Genomic DNA, 19,534 nt, shown 5'->3' with positions numbered 1-19,534 from the left:
AAATTTTTGATTTTATTTATTTTAAGTATCCTTACAATGGCATTTGTGAAAATTGTTGTTTGTATGATTCCATTGCTAGCAAAATTGGAAAGTGAATTTGATTCTTTCATTTGTGGTAATGTCTAAATTTACCAAATAAGGAAAGATTCTCATCACCCAAGTTTCAGTTTGATAGAAACTTGGAATCATGCAACTTGTATAGCATGATGAATGAGAACTTTCAAGCATTGGAAAAATTAAGACTAACTACTGGTTCTCATGGATGTGTGAGTCAAGTAAAGGACTAAGGGATCGAGTACACATTCTTGTGCACTAGTTAAGTCCACCACAAAAGATCGATAAGACTATTCGTCATAATTTACTATAGCTCAGTAAATATGGTTATACTTACAAGCTTAAGTGTAATTCTGAGACATTGGAAAAGGTTCCAATGTATGGCAGAGCGAATAAGAAGAATCAACTTAGGCAGAAAGATAAAAGTTTCTTAAATCTGAAAAGATGGGAGAGTACTTTAGTATCATGTTTTAAGACCATCTTAATGATTTAGAGCTACCTGCGGATCATTTAGAGCTACCTGCGGAGTTGAGCCAGATACATGATACCTTCCACGTGTCTCAGTTGAGGAAGTGTATAGCCGACGAGTCGGCGGTAGTTCCACTAGAGGATATTCAGGTGAATACGAGCCTGAAGTATGTTGAGAGGCCGATCGTGATCCTGGATCGGAGGATAAAGTTCCTGAGGAACAAGGAGGTGCCCCTGGTTCAGTTCCAGTGGCAACATCGGAGAGGGTCCGAGCTGATTTGGGAGCCGGAGTTGGACATGCGGGAGCAGCATTCGGAGTTGTTTGCAGAGCGAGACTTCGAGGGCGAAGTCTGATTCTAGTGGGGGAGAATTGTAACATCCGGAATTCCAGGTATCATGTTTTTAATTATAAAGTTGTATCAAGAGGAGGGACTCGACGAGTTGACGCCTAGACTCGTCGAGTAGGATCGCGATTTGCTGACTGGATTAATGAACGGACTCGACGAGTCGATGGGTGGACTCGACGAGTCCGCGCTGTGGGTGGAAACCCTAAATCCTAGGGCATGTGCCCTATTTAAGGGACCTTATGGCCCTCATTTGCTGCTACCAGTCCTGAGAGAGAAACCCTAGTGAGCTTGAGCGTGTGGTGTGAGGAGAAGGGCTATTTTAATCCTCGTTGGTGTGGTTTTTGCAAAGAAGGAGATTCCAGCAAAGAAGGTCAAGGGGGTTGCTATTCTGTGGTTTCAAGCAAGGAAACTCCATCTTTGAGGTATTAAATTGAACCCTTCTTCTGTTTTGGTGTAGAACCCTTGAATCTAGGGTTTTCTCTATCCTTTATTCGCTTGGATATGATGCTTATGATGTCCCTTTGAGTGTTAAACTCTGGATCTGGACCTTGAGAGGTCCAGAGAGCCCCAACCTCCCTACTTTATGCTATTCCATTAGAGATATGAGCCTTGGTTGCCATTTTAGAGGCTATTTCACCAAAAGAAGCATATTGAACGTTGCATGAGTGTAAAGGTCGGACCTTTACGTGATTATTGAGTATGGTAAGGTCAGATCTATAGGTTAGATAAACAGATCTGACCTCAGAAGGTCATTTGAGTGTTGCCATGGAAGGAACTCGCCGAGTCCATAAGGGGACTCGACGAGTCGAGTCGAGTTGCCCCGCGATTCGTGTCCAGTGGTAACCCGTCGAGTGGAAGGTTAACTCGACGAGTCGGGTGAGGATTTATGAGGATTAAGAGGACACGTATGGACTCGCCGAGTCACTCTAGTGCACTCGACGAGTTTGGTCAAAGTTTGACAGTTGACTTTTGTTGACTTTTAGGGTTTTGTCAACACTTGGACTTTTGGACCATTAGAAGGGTAAAATGGTCTTTTAGCCTTCTGAGAGGACATTGGAAGGGACTAGTCTAGCCTGGAGAGACGTTATTGATTAGAAATGTTATTATGTTGATAGGAGGAGGCTAGGTCGGGTTATTGAGCACGAGAGGTTATCCGACATCGTACGAGGTGAGTCTTCTCACTATACGTTACCTAGAGTGGTATTTATGTGTGACCGGAAGGTCTTATGTGCTATGAAGAGTATGTGATATATGTTGATAGATGATATGTGATATGTATGTGTTATGTTATGTTATGAGCAGTATGTTATGGACCGGAAGGTCATCAGGTTATTGACCGGAAGGTCAAAAGGGTATGGACCGGAAGGTCATTACGTGTAGGACCGGAAGGTCTACCAGGGTTGGGGACGGAAGTCCCCTGAGACACATGGGTCGGAAGGTCCATCGAGCTATGGCCTTGAGTGGCGTATGTTTTGTATGTGGTATTTTGGGGAACTCACTAAGCATTTATGCTTACCGTTTATGTGATATGTGTTTCAGGTACTAGCGAGGATCGCGGGAAGGCGCCGGCATGATCTGTACACATTGATGGAGTTTTATGTATTTGAGATCTTGGGATTGTTTTATTTGGAGGACATGTGTTACATTGGATTTTGATAGTATGTTTACGAATGAAATTATGTTTTAAAAATGAAAAATTGTTTTGGAAATTTACGTTGTTACAAATTGGTATCAGAGCCTTGGTTTGAGGGATTCGGATGCACCTTCGGGTGTTTTGAACTCAAACTGAGGATTTGAGAAAGTTTTTCATAAAAGAAACAATTTTTCTAAAAAGTAAATGAATGTGAGAAAAGCGGAAAGAAGCAGTGTGTACGATCAGCCAGCGCCCGAACGGTGATTTCCCAAAATACCCTTACATTATGTGTTATGAGATATGATATGATATGTTATGCAGGCTAGGGTAGGCTAGGTATTCCTATTAGGACTAGAGTGGCCTGATTGGTGATGCCTTAGCCTAGGAGATTACTGTTGCTAGGAGATGCTTCGAGAGTGAGTAGGTATCAGTGAGGAGCTTATGAGAAGTCTACCGAAGGGTAGCCTATGCTTAGCGAGATGTAGAGTACTTGTGATCTGGGATCCTAGGAGGAGGACTTAGAATGAACGATGATGCGGTGTGGAAGGTGGTATAGGGCCCGTACTACTGAAAACACCGGATCAGTGCGCAGTCCAAGTAAGAATCCGTAAGGTACTAGGGAACAAGTAGGGTTGAGTTATCGAGTGCGAGTATACTCGAGCGAGTCTCTGATATTTTTATGTTGTATTTTAGAGACATCATGGTTGGGACACGCCACAGACCAGGGACCAGCGGTGTGAGTGACGAGGAGCTTCGTCAGATGATCCACGATGAGGTAGCTGCGACTATCCGAGCAGAGATACTGGAGATGTTTGGGTCTATTAAGACCACATTGATTGAGACGTTCGATGAGAGATACGCAGCGGTTACTGAGGCCGCGGCTGCTGCAGCTACTGCAGCTGTGGCTGCCGCTAGACCTCAGGGGGGTGACTCGTTGCTGTTCCGAGAGTTCAGCAACACGAAGCCACCAAAGTTTGATGGGACACAGGACTCGATTGCTGCGATGAGATGGATTTCGGATACTGAGGGATGCTTCTACACCTGTTCGTGTCCGGAGCATCTGAGGGTACGGTTCGCGCTGAACCAGCTCCGCTTGGGAGCGAAGGATTGGTGGAAGTTTGTGACGGCAAACTTCACTCTTGCAGAGATCTCAGAGGTGACCTGGGAGAGGTTCACCACCATGTTCAGAGACGAGTATGTTCCCCCAGTGGAGAGGGAACGGTTGGCACATGAGTTTTTGTCCCTCAAGCAGGGGACGGAGTCCGTGACTGTGATTACACGGATGTTCCATGAGAGGGCGTTGTTTTGCCCTGAGCACGTGTCGTCTGAGCAGGCGCGCATGAACCGGTATTTGAGCATTCTGAGGAGGGACATTCGGGAGTTCGTGGCGAACTCGACTTACCAGACATTTGCTGAGCTCCAGGCAAATGCCCAGAAGAGGGAGATTGAGCTAGAGACTCAGGCCAGGGAGGAGGCCGAGTCTCAGAGGAGGGACAGGCGACCGGTGCAGGTACAGCCGGCAGCCAAGCAGGCTAAGCCAGCTGATACGAGATCTGGAGGCCAGAAGGGCCGCACTTGTGGGAAGTGCGGCAAGGGACATGATGGAGTCTGTCGGTCGGGTGCTTGCTACAAATGTGGCAAGGAGGGGCATATATCCAAGAACTGCCCCAAGGGATTTATGGTTTGCTTTCATTGCAACCAGACGGGCCATCGGAAGGCCGAGTGCCCGCAGCTGTTACAGGGATCAGCGCAGGGATCTGCCCCTGCTACTGCACGAGCTACCGAGGGTCGACCAGTGAAGGTCGAGGCTCCGAAGGCTCGCGGGAGAGCCTTTCAGTTGACAGCGGAGGAGGTCGGCGCAGCGCCCGATGTCGTGGCTGGTATGTATTCTTTCATTTATTTATGCTGAGTTGAGATATTGTGCTTATATTATGATATGCGTAGGTACTTTCCTTGTGAGTTCTGTACCTGCTTTGGTGTTATTTGACTCGGGTGCGAGTCGATCATTTGTATCGTTAGCGTTTAGTCAGCACGTCAGTATTCGACGAGAGGCGTTGAGTCGACCTCTACGAGTTTCCATAGCTGACGAGCGAGCGGTGTATGCTACTGACGTGATTCGAGGATTTGTACTCGAGATCTTTGGTGTTAAGTTCCCGATAGATCTAGTCCCGATTGCGATGGGGGACGTTTGTGTCATAGTAGGCATGGATTGGTTGAGCCGATTTGGGGCGGTTGTAGACTGCGAGCGGCAGATGGTGACGATACGAGACCCTAGTGGGGGAGTGCTGACTGTATATGGCGAGGGTACCCGATGTGGGTCAGCATTTTGTTCGGCTGCCAGAGCGAGACAGAGTTTACAGCAGGGCTGCAGCGGGTTTGTAGCTTATGTGATGGATACGCGAGTGGCTGCAGAGAGGCCGAGTTCGGTTGATGATGTTCCGATAGTGCGTGAGTTCCCGGATGTTTTTCCCGAGGAGTTGTCGGGTGTGCCTCCCGAGAGGCAGGTGGAGTTCCGCATCGATTTGGTTCCGGGGGCAGCGCCTATCGCCAAGGCGCCTTATCGCCTTGCGCCGCCAGAGATGCAGGAGTTATCCTCGCAGCTTCAGGAGCTGCTGGGGAAGGGGTTTATTCGACCGAGTAGCTCGCCGTGGGGAGTGCCGATCCTTTTTGTCAAGAAAAAGGATGGTTCACACCGGATGTGCATTGATTACCGGGAGTTGAACAAGTTGACGGTCAAGAACCGTTACCCCTTACCAAGGATCGATGATCTGTTCGATCAGTTACAGGGCGTGTCTTGGTTCTCCAAGATAGATTTGAGGTTTGGATATCATCACATGAGAGTGCGGGATGAGGATATCCAGAAGACGGCGTTCAGGACTGGTTATGGGCATTACGAGTTCGTGGTGATGCCTTTTGGGCTCACCAATGCACCGGCAGCGTTCATGGATCTCATGAACAGGGTGTGCAGGCCGATGTTGTATCGATCGGTGATCATGTTCATCGACGATATTCTGGTGTATTCGAGATCCCGAGAGTAGCATGAGGAACATTTGAGGGAGATCCTCGGGGTTTTGAGATCGGAGAGGCTTTACGCCAAATTCTCCAAGTGTGATTTCTGGTTACGAGAGGTCCAGTTCTTGGGGCATCTCGTTAATCAGAATGGGATATTGGTCGATCCGGCCAAGATTGAGGCGGTGATGAGTTGGGAGGTACCGAGGTCCCCCACCGAGATCAGGAGTTTTCTGGGGTTGGCCGGCTACTATCGGAGATTTATCAAGGATTTCTCCAAGATTGTCGTGCCACTCACCAAGTTGACCCGGAAGGGTGTTGATTTTACGTGGGGTCCAGAGCAGCAGACCTCATTTGCGACGCTTCGCCAGAGACTGTGCGAAGCCCCGGTGTTAGCCCTTCCAGAGGGAATGGAGGATTTCGCGGTGTATTGTGACGCATCGATATCGGGGTTGGGTGCGGTGCTTATGCAGAGAGAGCACGTGATAGCATACGCATCAACGCAGCTGAAGCCTCACGAGGTGAGATATCCCACCCACGATCTGGAGTTGGGGGCAGTGGTGTTTGCCCTCAAGATATGGCGTCATTATTTGTATGGGGTTCGGTGTATCATATACACGAACCACAAGAATTTGAAGTACTTGATGGATCAACCCAACCTGAACATGCGCCAGAGGAGATGGTTAGATGTGGTAAAGGATTATGATTGCCAGATCCTGTACCACCCGGGCAAGGCTAACGTTGTAGCCGATGCCCTGAGCCGTAGGGCGGAGAGTGCCCCGATACGAGATATTTGTATGAGGATGACGGTGATGACTCCGGTGTTGGATACCATTCGAGGAGACCAGGCAGAGGCTGTGAAACCGGAGAACCGCAAGAGGGAGCGGGTGATTGGACAGGTGTCCGAGTTTGTGACAGATAGTCGTAGGCTTATGACCTTTCGTGGTCGGATTTGGGTGTCGTATGCGGGTGGGGCATGTAGCATTCTGATGGAGGAGGCGCATAGATCGAGATTCACGATCCATCCGGGGGCCACTAAGATATATTTGGACCTGAAGAGAGACTACTGGTGGCCCTGTATGAAGAGGGATGTTGCGTGGGTAGTAGAGAGGTGCTTGACCTGTCGTCGGGTTAAGGTCGAGCACCAGCGTCCGTATGGCAAGTTGCAGCCATTAGAGGTTACCCAGTGGAAGTGGGAGCAGATTTCTGTGGATTTTATCACCAAATTACAGAGGACCGCGAGGGGTGTTGATGCAATTTGGGTGATTGTGGACCGGCTGACGAAGAGCGCACACTTCCTTGCTATTAGTGAGAGCTCTTCTGCAGAGAGACTGGCAGAGATGTATGTGAGAGAGGTGGTGTCGCGACATGGAGTGCCGATCTCGATTGTGTCAGACCAAGATGTACGTTTCACTTCCCGGTTCTGGAAGAAGTTTCATGAGGAGTTGGGTACGAGATTGCACTTCAGTACTGCTTATCACCCACAGAAGGACGGACAGAGTGAGCGGACGATTCAGACGCTCGAGGACATGCTTCGAGCATGTGTGTTGGACTTCGGAGGAAGTTGGGACACGTACTTACCATTGGCTGAGTTTTCCTATAACAACAGCCACCATTCAAGTATTGGTATGCATGTTGGATTAATGTCTAAGTCCATAACTATATTTGGTATGTACTTGACCCGACCCGGCATGGTCCATTTGGGTTGCACTTCACCGGCACAATTTATATGGATAGTCTTTTGAGAATAGTATATTTATGATTTATATTAATATATTATAAGTTCTAATATATTAATATGGAATCATATTATTTAATTAGTATTGATCAAGAATTAATTTAGAATTAATTAAGTGATCAAAAAGAACTAATTAAATATGGACTCTTATATATATGGAATGGGCCAAGTTCATTTAGGTTGGGCTAAGCTTTCATGGATGGTCCATGGAGCTTTTAACCCATGGATCCTATGTAAATGAAAGGTCATGGGTATTAGGGTTTACATGGATGTAACCCTAATCCTCCATAATATATAAAGGGGTCTTTGGCTCACAAAATTGGCACAAGTGTGTGAAAATAAGAGTGGGCCGATTTTAGTGTGCATACATATTCTCTCAAGTTCTTCCAAGGTGTTTTGGTGATTTGTGATTCCATTTGAGGCTTCCACACTATTGGGGCTAAGCTCTTAAAGCTTGAAGACATCAAGCTACATCAAAAGTACGTCATCTAACTAGAACTTTGTAGTATAGGTGCTTCATAATATGCTAGTTAGGATGAAACCTTGGAATAGTTAATATTTGCATGTATAATAGAGAAAACATAGATCCAAGGTTTATAGGGTTGCATGTACACCATAGGAGTGTTAGAATGCTCAAAAACCCAACAGTGGTATCAGAGCCATGGGTTGTTTTCTGTTATATTGATGCAAATGTTTTATTTTCAAGTTGAAAAAAAAGGAAAAAAAACATGACGTTTGTCAAATTTTAAGATAATTACTTGTTTTTGTGAAAAACTAATTATTTGTAAAATTTGAATCATTTGCTATATGAGTTGAATTAGGTCAAATTTAGTAAAAGATAAAATGATATGATTATTTTATTAGTTTTAAAAGTTTGATCTAAAGAGTTTTTTGAAACCTCCATAAGTTATGGATATGAAAAGGTTTTTAAAAAATTGATTCAAAGTTTTTTATGGAGTTACAAAACTTGGTCTTAATGTTTTAAAGAATTCCATAACTTGTTCTTAAGTTATGGAACATGAAAAGTTTCATCATAAAACAAGTATTTAACTCCATAAGTTATGGAATCCAAAAGTTTTCAAGAGTTACAAAACTTGCCCTCAAGTTTTAGAATTTGGAAAAAGTTTTTTTATGATAAAAAAAAAAGAATTGAATTCTAAAACTCTTGGGTTCATAACTTAAACAATTAATTAAATGGTTTTAATTTTGAATTTAATAATTGGAATTATGATGTTTTTATTGAATAATTCAATTAAATCTTACGGACTTTATTAATAGATAATTAAAGTGTTTAATTAAAAGAGAATTAATAATTCCATAATGACATGGTTTAAATTTAATTAAATTAAGAGTATAGTTTAACTAATAGATTAAACCACCAAGTATTTTAAATGTCTAAAATACACCCTTATACTATTATAATATTAAAAGTTGAATATATTATATGTATAAGAGCAAGTCGTCTTACCATTAGTAGGCCTCATTCACGAAGCCGGTCTATAAGGGGGGTATAAGGTTACTGCCTATAAAATGGCAGTTTAATGGGTGTCCACTCTCACCCACCGCTTCCTTGACTGGTGGAGGGTCGTTAGCCGAACAGGTAGGACAAGGACTATAATTCTCCCTTCATTATAAGTATAATGATAAATACTAAGTAACTAAACACTTATAAATTCCCAATCTTAGTTACTTAGGAAAATGTGAATAAGGTGCTAATCCATGAAATTACACTTTGCACTTTGTTTAAGCTGTTAGTGGAGCGTGTGTGCTTAACCGGCACACTAACCTGGACTTAACAAGGTAGGCAAAGGGTAACTTAATGTTTATCATAGTATCGATGGAGCGTGTGTGGTTAACCGGCACATCGATTGAGGGGTAAACACTTAAGGGTACCAAGTATATTTGCATGGTTATTCACACCTTGTTTTGTGATCCTCGGCATCCCAGTCACAAAACCTGAAGGGCACACTCGAGATTGAAACATGCCATTGAACAGTTCAATGAATCTCAAAAGAATCTAGGAGTTTCAAAACCAATTAAAACCTAATAATAGATTTCGTTTATCTTGGTGGAAATTGGTGAATCGTCATTCACCTACCTTCAAATATTTTATAGCTTGGATTACGACATCCCTCTTCCAAGTTATAAAAGTATTGTGTTGGGTCCTAGCCTTAATATTTCATATTGGGTGTTATATTAAGGACTTTAAATCAACTATCTTGAATATCTCCCATTGTTGATGTCTGGTTTAGACAACAATGATCTTCCCAAACCAAGCTTTCCTAATGAATATGACTTCCCGAGTTTGGCTCATGGAAGTCATACTTCTCTTCCTCCACCTCCTCCAATTATTCTCCCTAACCCACAAGTTGAAGGTCACTCAAGCCCTATTGGCAAGAAAAGGTCTATGTGTGATCACATCTTGGAGATGTAGTCACATATTGACAAGCCGGGAGAGTTGGGTGTCAAAGTCTAGAGGAAGCTGATGATCAATCACTTTCTAAGTCACATAGTGAGTTCCTTTGGGACTCCTATGAAACAGACTATGACAAGACCCTTAATGATCTTATCTATTTGCTAAGATCAACTTCCTAAAACTTTATGGACATTGACAATGATGACATTGGATATCCAGTAAAGCTCTCTCTTCCCAATGGAAAGGGATCGGCCATAGTCAACTCGGTTGACCAAATGGTAAAGAGAAAGGCTAAGTCTAAGATAGTTCTATTATCAAGAGCCCATAGGTATCTATTGCCAAAGGAAGGGGCATTGGTTGCGAAGCTGCCAAATTTACCTAAGGATGTTAAAGTCAATAAGTTTGACTCTACTTCAGGTAAAGTCCATTGTCTAACTCTGTTAAGCTCCTATTTGGAGATTCTATTACATAATGTGACTGGGTCACATGGTGATGTTATAAGAATCAAAGAAAATAGAGAAAGCTTAAAGGAAGTATATGCTGCTTCTGATCGCGAAGATGGATTTCGATCGCATCAGAATTTTGAAGCTGTTACTTAGGAGTTATGACACATTGCTTAGGAATAGATAACAACAAGGTTTTCATATGGATGGTAAGGATAAGTTTTTCCGCAAAGTTTTAAAATAAAAGGAAATATTTGATTTTATTTATTTTAAGTATCCTTACAATGACATTTGTGAAAATTGTTGTTTGTATGATTCCATTGCTAGCAAAATTGGAAAGTGAATTTGATTCTTTCATTTGTGGTAATGTCTAAATTTACCAAATAAGGAAAGATTCTCATCACCCAAGTTTCAGTTTGATAGAAACTTGGAATCATGCAACTTGTATAGCATGATGAATGAGAACTTTCAAGCATTGGAAAAATTAAGACTAACTACTGGTTCTCATGGATGTGTGAGTCAAGTAAAGGACTAAGGGATCGAGTACACATTCTTGTGCACTAGTTAAGTCCACCACAAAAGATCGATAAGACTATTCGTCATAATTTACTATAGCTCAGTAAATATGGTTATACTTACAAGCTTAAGTGTAATTCTGAGACATTGGAAAAGGTTCCAATGTATGGCAGAGCGAATAAGAAGAATCAACTTAGGCAGAAAGATAAAAGTTTCTCAAATCTGAAAAGATGGGAGAGTACTTTGATATCATGTTTTAAGACCATCTTAATGATTTAGAGCTACCTGCGGATCATTTAGAGCTACCTGCGGAGTTGAGCCAGATACATGATACCTTCCACGTGTCTCAGTTGAGGAAGTGTATAGCCGACGAGTCGGCGGTAGTTCCACTAGAGGATATTCAGGTGAATACGAGCCTGAATTATGTTGAGAGGCCGATCGTGATCCTGGATCGGAGGATAAAGTTCCTGAGGAACAAGGAGGTGCCCCTGGTTCAGTTCCAGTGGCAACATCGGAGAGGGTCCGAGCTGACTTGGGAGCCGGAGTTGGACATGCGGGAGCAACATTCGGAGTTGTTTGCAGAGCGAGACTTCGAGGGCGAAGTCTGATTCTAGTGGGGGAGAATTGTAACATCCGGAATCCCAGGTATCATGTTTTTAATTATTTAGTTGTATCAAGAGGAGGGACTCGACGAGTTGACGCCTAGACTCGTCGAGTAGGATCGCGATTTGCTGACTGGATTAATGAACGGACTCGACGAGTCGATGGGTGGACTCGACGAGTCCGCGCTGTGGGTGGAAACCCTAAATCCTAGGGCATGTGCCCTATTTAAGGGACCTTATGGCCCTCATTTGCGGCTACCAGTCCAGAGAGAGAAACCCTAGTGAGCTTGAGCGTGTGGTGTGAGGAGAAGGGCTATTTTAATCCTCGTTGGTGTGGTTTTTGCAAAGAAGGAGATTCCAGCAAAAGAAGGTCAAGGGGGTTGCTATTCTGTGGTTTCAAGCAAGGAAACTCCATCTTTGAGGTATTAAATCGAACCCTTCTTCTGTTTTGGTGTAGAACCCTTGAATCTAGGGTTTTCTCTATCCTTTATTCGCTTGGATATGATGCTTATGATGTCCCTTTGAGTGTTAAACTCTGGATCTGGACCTTGAGAGGTCCAGAGAGCCCCAACCTCCCTACTTTATGCTATTCCATTAGAGATATGAGCCTTGGTTGCCATTTTAGAGGCTATTTCACCAAAAGAAGCATATTGAATGTTGCATGAGTGTAAAGGTCGGACCTTTACGTGATTATTGAGTATGGTAAGGTCAGATCTATAGGTTAGATAAACAGATCTGACCTCAGAAGGTCATTTGAGTGTTGCCATGGAAGGAACTCGCCGAGTCCATAAGGGGACTCGACGAGTCGAGTCGGGTTGCCCCGCGATTCGTGTCCAGTGGTAACCCGTCGAGTGGAAGGTTAACTCGACGAGTCGAGTGAGGATTTATGAGGATTAAGAGGACACGTATGGACTCGCCGAGTCACTCTAGTGCACTCGACGAGTTTGGTCAAAGTTTGACAGTTGACTTTTGTTGACTTTTAGGGTTTTGTCAACACTTGGACTTTTGGACCATTAGAAGGGTAAAATGGTCTTTTAGCCTTCTGAGAGGACATTGGAAGGGACTAGTCTAGCCTGGAGAGACGTTATTGATTAGAAATGTTATTATGTTGATAGGAGGAGGCTAGGTCGGGTTATTGAGCACGAGAGGTTATCCGACATCGTACGAGGTGAGTCTTCTCACTATACGTTACCTAGAGTGGTATTTATGTGTGACCGGAAGGTCTTATGTGCTATGAAGAGTATGTGATATATGTTGATAGATGATATGTGATATGTATGTGTTATGTTATGTTATGAGCAGTATGTTATGGACCGGAAGGTCATCAGGTTATTGACCGGAAGGTCAAAAGGGTATGGACCGGAAGGTCATTACGTGTAGGACCGGAAGGTCTACCAGGGTTGGGGACGGAAGTCCGCTGAGACACATGGGCCGGAAGGTCCATCGAGCTATGGCCTTGAGTGGCGTATGTTTTGTATGTGGTATTTTGGGGAACTCACTAAGCATTTATGCTTACCGTTTATGTGATATGTGTTTCAGGTACTAGCGAGGATTGCGGGAAGGCGCCGGCATGATCTGTACACATTGATGGAGTTTTATGTATTTGAGATCTTGGGATTGTTTTATTTGGAGGACATGTGTTACATTAGATTTTGATAGTATGTTTACGAATGAAATTATGTTTTAAAAATGAAAAATTGTTTTGGAAATTTACGTTGTTACATGACGGCTGTTTCGTTGCCGCCACCTCTTTCGACCGCCACACGGCACCACGAGGGTGGATGAGTTTGGATGCGTATTACGGTGATTGGATGCTCGTGTTTCATGTATGTGTGTTGTTGTTGCATGTCATAAAGTGGTAGGTGTGTCTTGGTTGGCCGGAAGTCGAAGAGAACCACCATGGCAGCCAACCATGATGGTTGCCGCCCTTTCTGCTTTTTCTGCCACCATCAGTCACCGTGTGTGGGTGGGTGGTTGTGTGTGTTGATGGGTTTGAGCCATAAGAACTTTACTATGTGCACATGCAAACCCTAATGTTTGGATCTAGGTTTCTCTAATTGAACATGCAATGTATCCAAGTCTTGCAAAACTTAGATCCAGTGAATACAATTCAAGTTTGACATAAGAAATCAGATCTAGATGATTACCTTTTGGAGCTTGCTTGAATCTTCTTGTTCTTGGAGCTTAGAGTCACAATTGTCACTCCTCTAATGGCTTACAAACACCAACTAGCAAGAGGATGATTTGGAGAGAAAGGATGTAGGCACAAAATCGGCTATTGGAACTCCTTAGGGTTTCTGGTAGCCGATTTCTGTAGCCCTTGGGGTCTTTAAATACTTGAGCTCCTAGGGTTACATCTTGAAACCCTAATTGGATGACTTAGGCCCTAAGCAATCCAAAGATCCTTCTAGATTGAGGCTTGGACGAATTTAAGGAGTCCATGCACCTCAATTTCGTCCACCCTATAATCCATAAGGATCCATAGCCCAAAAACCAACTATCACACAACTGACAGTTCCAGTCCCCTTTATTTAATTAACCTCTTTTAGTCACCAAATTAATTCCTAATTAATCTATGACTAATATTAATTAAATAATATAATTATTCCTTTAATATATTATTCTCATAATATATTAATATAATAATATCTTCTCTCTCTTCATAAATCACCCTGTCAAGTTGCTATGGTGAAGGCAACCCAAAAGGACCATGCATAACCGGGTCAAGTACTTACCAAATATAGTTACGGGCTTAGACACTAATCCAACAGTCTCCCACTTGGATAAGTCTAGTAACTACAAATGTAAGCACAATCCGATTAGCAATCGTAGCTCTCAAAGACGCTGTCAAACTCTGATCTTATCAGTAACCTGTCCTTCAGATAAGGGATCGTATAATCCTCTGTTCTAGATATCGTGCGGACAATTACATGGAACATTATCATACTCATTGTCCAGCAATTGGTTTCTCGATCTCATATTCATTTGACATGGGACTTAATTGAACACATCAATTCAGTCCTGACCGGGACCGGCACATAAGTCAAATCAAATCATCGAGGGGCCCTAATATCGCTTTTACCCTCTTAGGATAAAAGGAACAGATAAACTTCGACTTATATACATTTACCATCCACTAATCAAATCATACACAACAATGCGTTTTATAACATCAAGTTACTGATGCGTTTTCGCATTATCAATGCACAACCAATTAGCAAACAATAAACCATATATCTAGGTTTTAAGACCATATGATATTACCATCTTGCGATCACTCGTGATAAATTCCATGAAGTGATTCCAGCAAGTGTGGGTTTATTCCAATGCTCAAATCAAATTCATAAGCACTAATGAACGTTGTAGCAAACTTTTGCTATGTCTAATACACTTTAGACAATCTACACACCAATTCATGACAGTCTTCACTCATATCTACTTCCAACATATGAGCGACTGTGGACCGTTCGAATAATTCGACTTTTTGTACTTAATGAATTAAGTCCTTAAGGGTTGGAAATCCTAACTAGGGTTTAGAAAACCCTAATGTCAAGAAAACCTTAGTTTTGGAGTTGGTCGGGACCCGCGTTAAAGCTGTTAATTAAACTTTAAATAATACTTAATAATGCCCTACAATTAACTTAATGTAATATTGTACTTAATGAATTAAGTCCTTAAGGGGGGGGGGGGGGGGGGGTTGAGTGTGGAACACTAACCCTAGTTATCATTTTATGTGGAAACCCTAGGATCGGGGAGCTCTATTTTGGACAATGATTGGGCGCGTAATTGGGCCATTGATTGGAATATTATTACACCCGAGAATGACTAAGTCAAACCTTAATCAGTCCTACCCTTAGGCGATTAAGTCCTTAATGGGTTAAGTGTTCTTACTTAACCTTAATCGTCATTTTATGTGAAACCCTAATCGTCATTTCATGTGAGGTGGTCACTGTTTCAAGTGACTATGACTTGTGATCGGGTATTGACTCAAGTATCTTCCCGTAGGTGATTGGAAGTGAGTTGATTCTTCATTGCTATAGTGGTTACCTACGCGCATATCGAGGTGAGTTTCGCATTACTATACCCGTGGGTGGATGACACCAATGTCGGCCCACTAGTTTTGGTTATCTGATAGTAGAGGGATTCCCTAGGGTGTAACAACGAAATTTTCAAACCAATTTTTCATTTTTAAATCACATAAAAGCTCATATAATATATATCATAAAATCATAATTGTCTCAAGTCAACATAAATCCATAACAAAAGTCAAATCCCAGAATCCCTGGTATAATCTCGAACGGATGTGTACAATCATGCCGGTGCCTTCCCGCGGTCCTCTGAAGTACCTGAAACACATATCACATAACACAGTAAGCACGCATGCTTAGCGAGTTCCCCAAATACCACATACATATAATTAGCCACTTGAGGCTACAACTATAAGAGACCTTCCGGTCCTACCGATGATGACCTTCCGGTCCAAACCTTGTTGACCTTCCGGTCCAAACCCTGTTCACCTTCCGGTCCAAACCATGCTAACATATACATATCACATAGAACATATATCTCATAACACTTATAAATACATAAGACCTTCCGGTCACACATAATTACCACTCGGGGTAAGGTATAATGAGAAGACTCACCTCGTAAGCTAGCTAGTAAAATCTCGTGCTCGAAGTCCTCGATCTAGCCTCCGCCTATCACAGGGATAATATTTCTCATCAATACTCCCCTCATGCTCAATTACACTCTTCTTTGATCTCTCTTATACTCTTAGTCCCTTAAATGGATAAAAGACCATTTTACCCCTCCTTGACCTTTACTACCCATTCGACCATTTTTCAGTCAACCGGAGTCAAATTCTAGTCAATAGTCCAAATTGACCAGACTCGCCGAGTGCACTAGTGCGACTCGTCGAGTCCCATCGATTCTCAGTAATCTCATAAAAGTCCAGCTCGTCGAGTTAACCCCTAACTCGCCGAGCTATCGCATGATCTAGTTTCATCGGGACAAACCCTAACCGGCTCGTCGAGTCGGCTCATCAACTCGACGAGTCCATTCAGTTTCAACTTGTATTCAGACGGTTTCAGGGCAGAAAACTCTCCCACACACTAGATCTAAGCTCTCAAGGCTTGAATTTCACGTAAATCCTCGAGCTTTACGTTCATGCATGGCACTAAAGGGCTAAAAATGCCAAAAACAAGCTTGAGGAGAAGTCTCTCATTCAAGGGGCTATCATGGCTGAATAAAGTAGGGGACTTTCGACTCTAGGGACCTCACAAGGTCCAGATCTGATGCCTATTTCTAAGAAGCTGCTCAAAACCTTCAAAGTCCCCAAAATAAGATGGAAATGAAGCCCAAACTCTAAAACCATGAGATCTACCCATACAAAAGAGAAAGGTACGAACTTTATACCTTGAATAGAAGTTCCTGGATGTCTAAGTAGCAGATCTAACAGCCTCTTTACAATCCTTGCTTGGAATCCTCCTTTCCTCCACCAAAATGCACCAAAGATCTCAAACAATGGCTCAAAACTCTCTCAAAAGCTCAAGGGGGCGATTAGGGTTTCTCTCAGTGAAGGGAAACAGATGGAGAGCCGCAAATGAGGCTATACTTATCCTTATATAGGCCCCAAACCTGGGGATTTAGGGTTTCAACTCATAGCGCCTACTCGGCGAGTCAACTTCGGACTCGTCGAGTAGATCATTAATCTCACGTGGCCATACCCGACTCTACTCGACGAGCTGTAGCACCAACTCGTTGAGTCTCTCTATAAACCTCAAAAATAAATGAGTAAAAATAGTATACCTGGGAATCCGGATGTTACAATTCTCCCCCACTAGAATCAAACTTCGCCCCCGAAGTCATGCTCTGCAAATAACTCTGGATGTTGCTCCCGCATCTCTGACTCCGGCTCCCAAGTCAAGTCGGACCCTCTCCGATGCTGCCACTGGACCTGAACCAGGGACACTTCCTTGTTCCTAAGAACCTTCACCTTTTCGATCCAAGATCGCGGTCGGCCTCTCAATATAATTCAGGCTTGCATCTATCTGAATGTCCTCCAGCGGTACTACTACCGTCTTGTCGGCTACACACTTCCTCAACTCGGATACGTGGAAGGTGTTATGGATCTGACTTAACTCCGCAGGTAGCTCCAAACGATACGCTACCCTACCCACTCTGGCGATCACCTTAAAAGGACCGATGTATCGGGGCCCAAGCTTGCCCCGTTTCCTGAATCGAATCACCCCTTTCCAAGGGGATACCTTCAGAAGGACAAAATCTCCAACCTGAAACTCGAGCTCTGATCGTCGCCTGTCTGCGTAACTCTTCTGACGACTCTGGGCCGTTAGTAACCTCTGCCTAACCTGCTGAATCTGCTCGGTCGTCTTGAGCACTATCTCAGTGCTACCCATCACTCGATGTCCCACCTCTCCCCAACAAATAAGAGTCTGACACCTCCTCCCGTATAAAAGCTCAAAGGGAGGTATACCAATACTCGAATGGTGGCTATTGTTGTAAGAAAACTCAGCCAAAGGCAGGTATGTATCCCAACTTCCACCGAAATCCATAACACATGCTCGAAGCATGTCCTCGAGCATCTGGATCGTCCGCTCACTCTGCCCGTCTGTCTGTGGGTGGTACGCAGTACTGAAATGTAAGCGCGTGCCCAATTCCTCATGAAATTTCTTCCAAATCCTGGAAGTGAAACGCACGTCTCGATCTGACACAATAGAGATCAGCACCCCATGCCGTGCTACCACCTTTCTCACATAAATCTCTGCCAACCTCTCCGCGGAAGGGCTCTCACTTATGGCCAGGAAGTGAGCACTCTTCATCAGTCGGTCCATAATTACCCAAATCGCGTCGACTCCACGTGCAGTCCTCGGTAATTTGGTGATAAAGTCCATCGAAATCTTTTCCCACTTCCACTGGTGAATCTCCAGAGGTTGCAAGGGACCATGTGGTTGGTGGTGCTCTGCCTTGACCCGACGGCGAGTAAAACACCTCTCAACTATCCAAGCGACATCCCTCTTCATACAGGGCCATCAGTAATCTCTCTTCAGGTCCAAATACATCTTAGTGGCCCCGGGATGGATCGAGAATCTCGATCTGTGCGCCTCCTCTATCAGTATACTCCGAGCTCCGCCCGTATAGGGCACCCAAATCCACCCTCGGAAGGTCATAAGTCCTCGACTATCCGTGACAAACTCGGATACCTGTCCAATCACCCGCTCCCTCTTGCGGTTCTCCGGTCTCACGGCCTCCGCCTGGGCCTCTCGTATGGTATCCAAAACTGGAGTCATCACTGTCATCCTCATACACATATCTCGGATCGGGGCACTCTCTGATCTGCGGCTCAGGGCGTCGGCTACCACGTTAGCCTTGCCCGGATGATACATGATCTCACAGTCGTAATCTTTTACCACATCCAACCATCTCCTCTGACGCATATTCAGGTTGGGCTGATCCATCAGATACTTCAAGCTCTTGTGGTCCGTGTATATGGTACACCGAACCCCATACAAATAGTGGCGCCAGATCTTGAGGGCGAATACCACTGCCCCCAACTCTAAATCGTGGGTGGGATACCTCGTTTCATGAGGCTTCAGGTGCCTCGATGCATATGCTATCACGTTCCCTCTCTGCATAAGCACTGCACCCAAACCAGATATAGACGCATCGCAGTAAACCACAAAGTCCTCCATCCCCTCAGGAAGGGCTAACACCGGGGCTTCTCATAATTTCTGGCAAAGGGTCTCAAACGAGGTCTGCTACTCGGGACCCCAAGTAAACGCAACGCCCTTCCGGGTCAGACTGGTGAGAGGGATGACAATCTTGGAGAAATCTCTGATAAATCTCTGATAGTATCCGGCCAGTCCCAGAAAACTCCTGATCTCGGTGGGGGATCTCGGCACCTCCCATCTCATAACTGCCTCAATTGTGGCCGGATCGACCAAAATACCATTCTGGTTAACGAGGTGTCCCAGAAACTGGACCTCTCGTAACCAGAAATCGTACTTGGAGAACTTGGCATAAAGCCTCTCCGATCTCAGTATACCCAGAATCTCTCTCAGATGTTCCTCATGCTGCTCTCTGGACCTCGAATACACCAAAATATCGTCGATGAACACAATCACCGAACGATCCAACATGGGCCTACACACCCGGTTCATGAGATCCATTAACGCTGCCGGTGCGTTGGTGAGTCCGAAAGGCATCACCACGAACTCGTAGTGCCCATAACGAGTCCTAAAATCCGTCTTCTGGATATCCTCCTCGCGGACTCTCATCTGATGATATC

This window comes from Lactuca virosa, chromosome 9 (genome assembly GCF_052849685.1).
Source record: "Lactuca virosa cultivar CGN04683 chromosome 9, Lactuca_virosa_CGN04683_v6, whole genome shotgun sequence".
NCBI lineage: Eukaryota > Viridiplantae > Streptophyta > Magnoliopsida > Asterales > Asteraceae > Lactuca > Lactuca virosa.
This window is presented reverse-complemented; position numbering follows the sequence as displayed.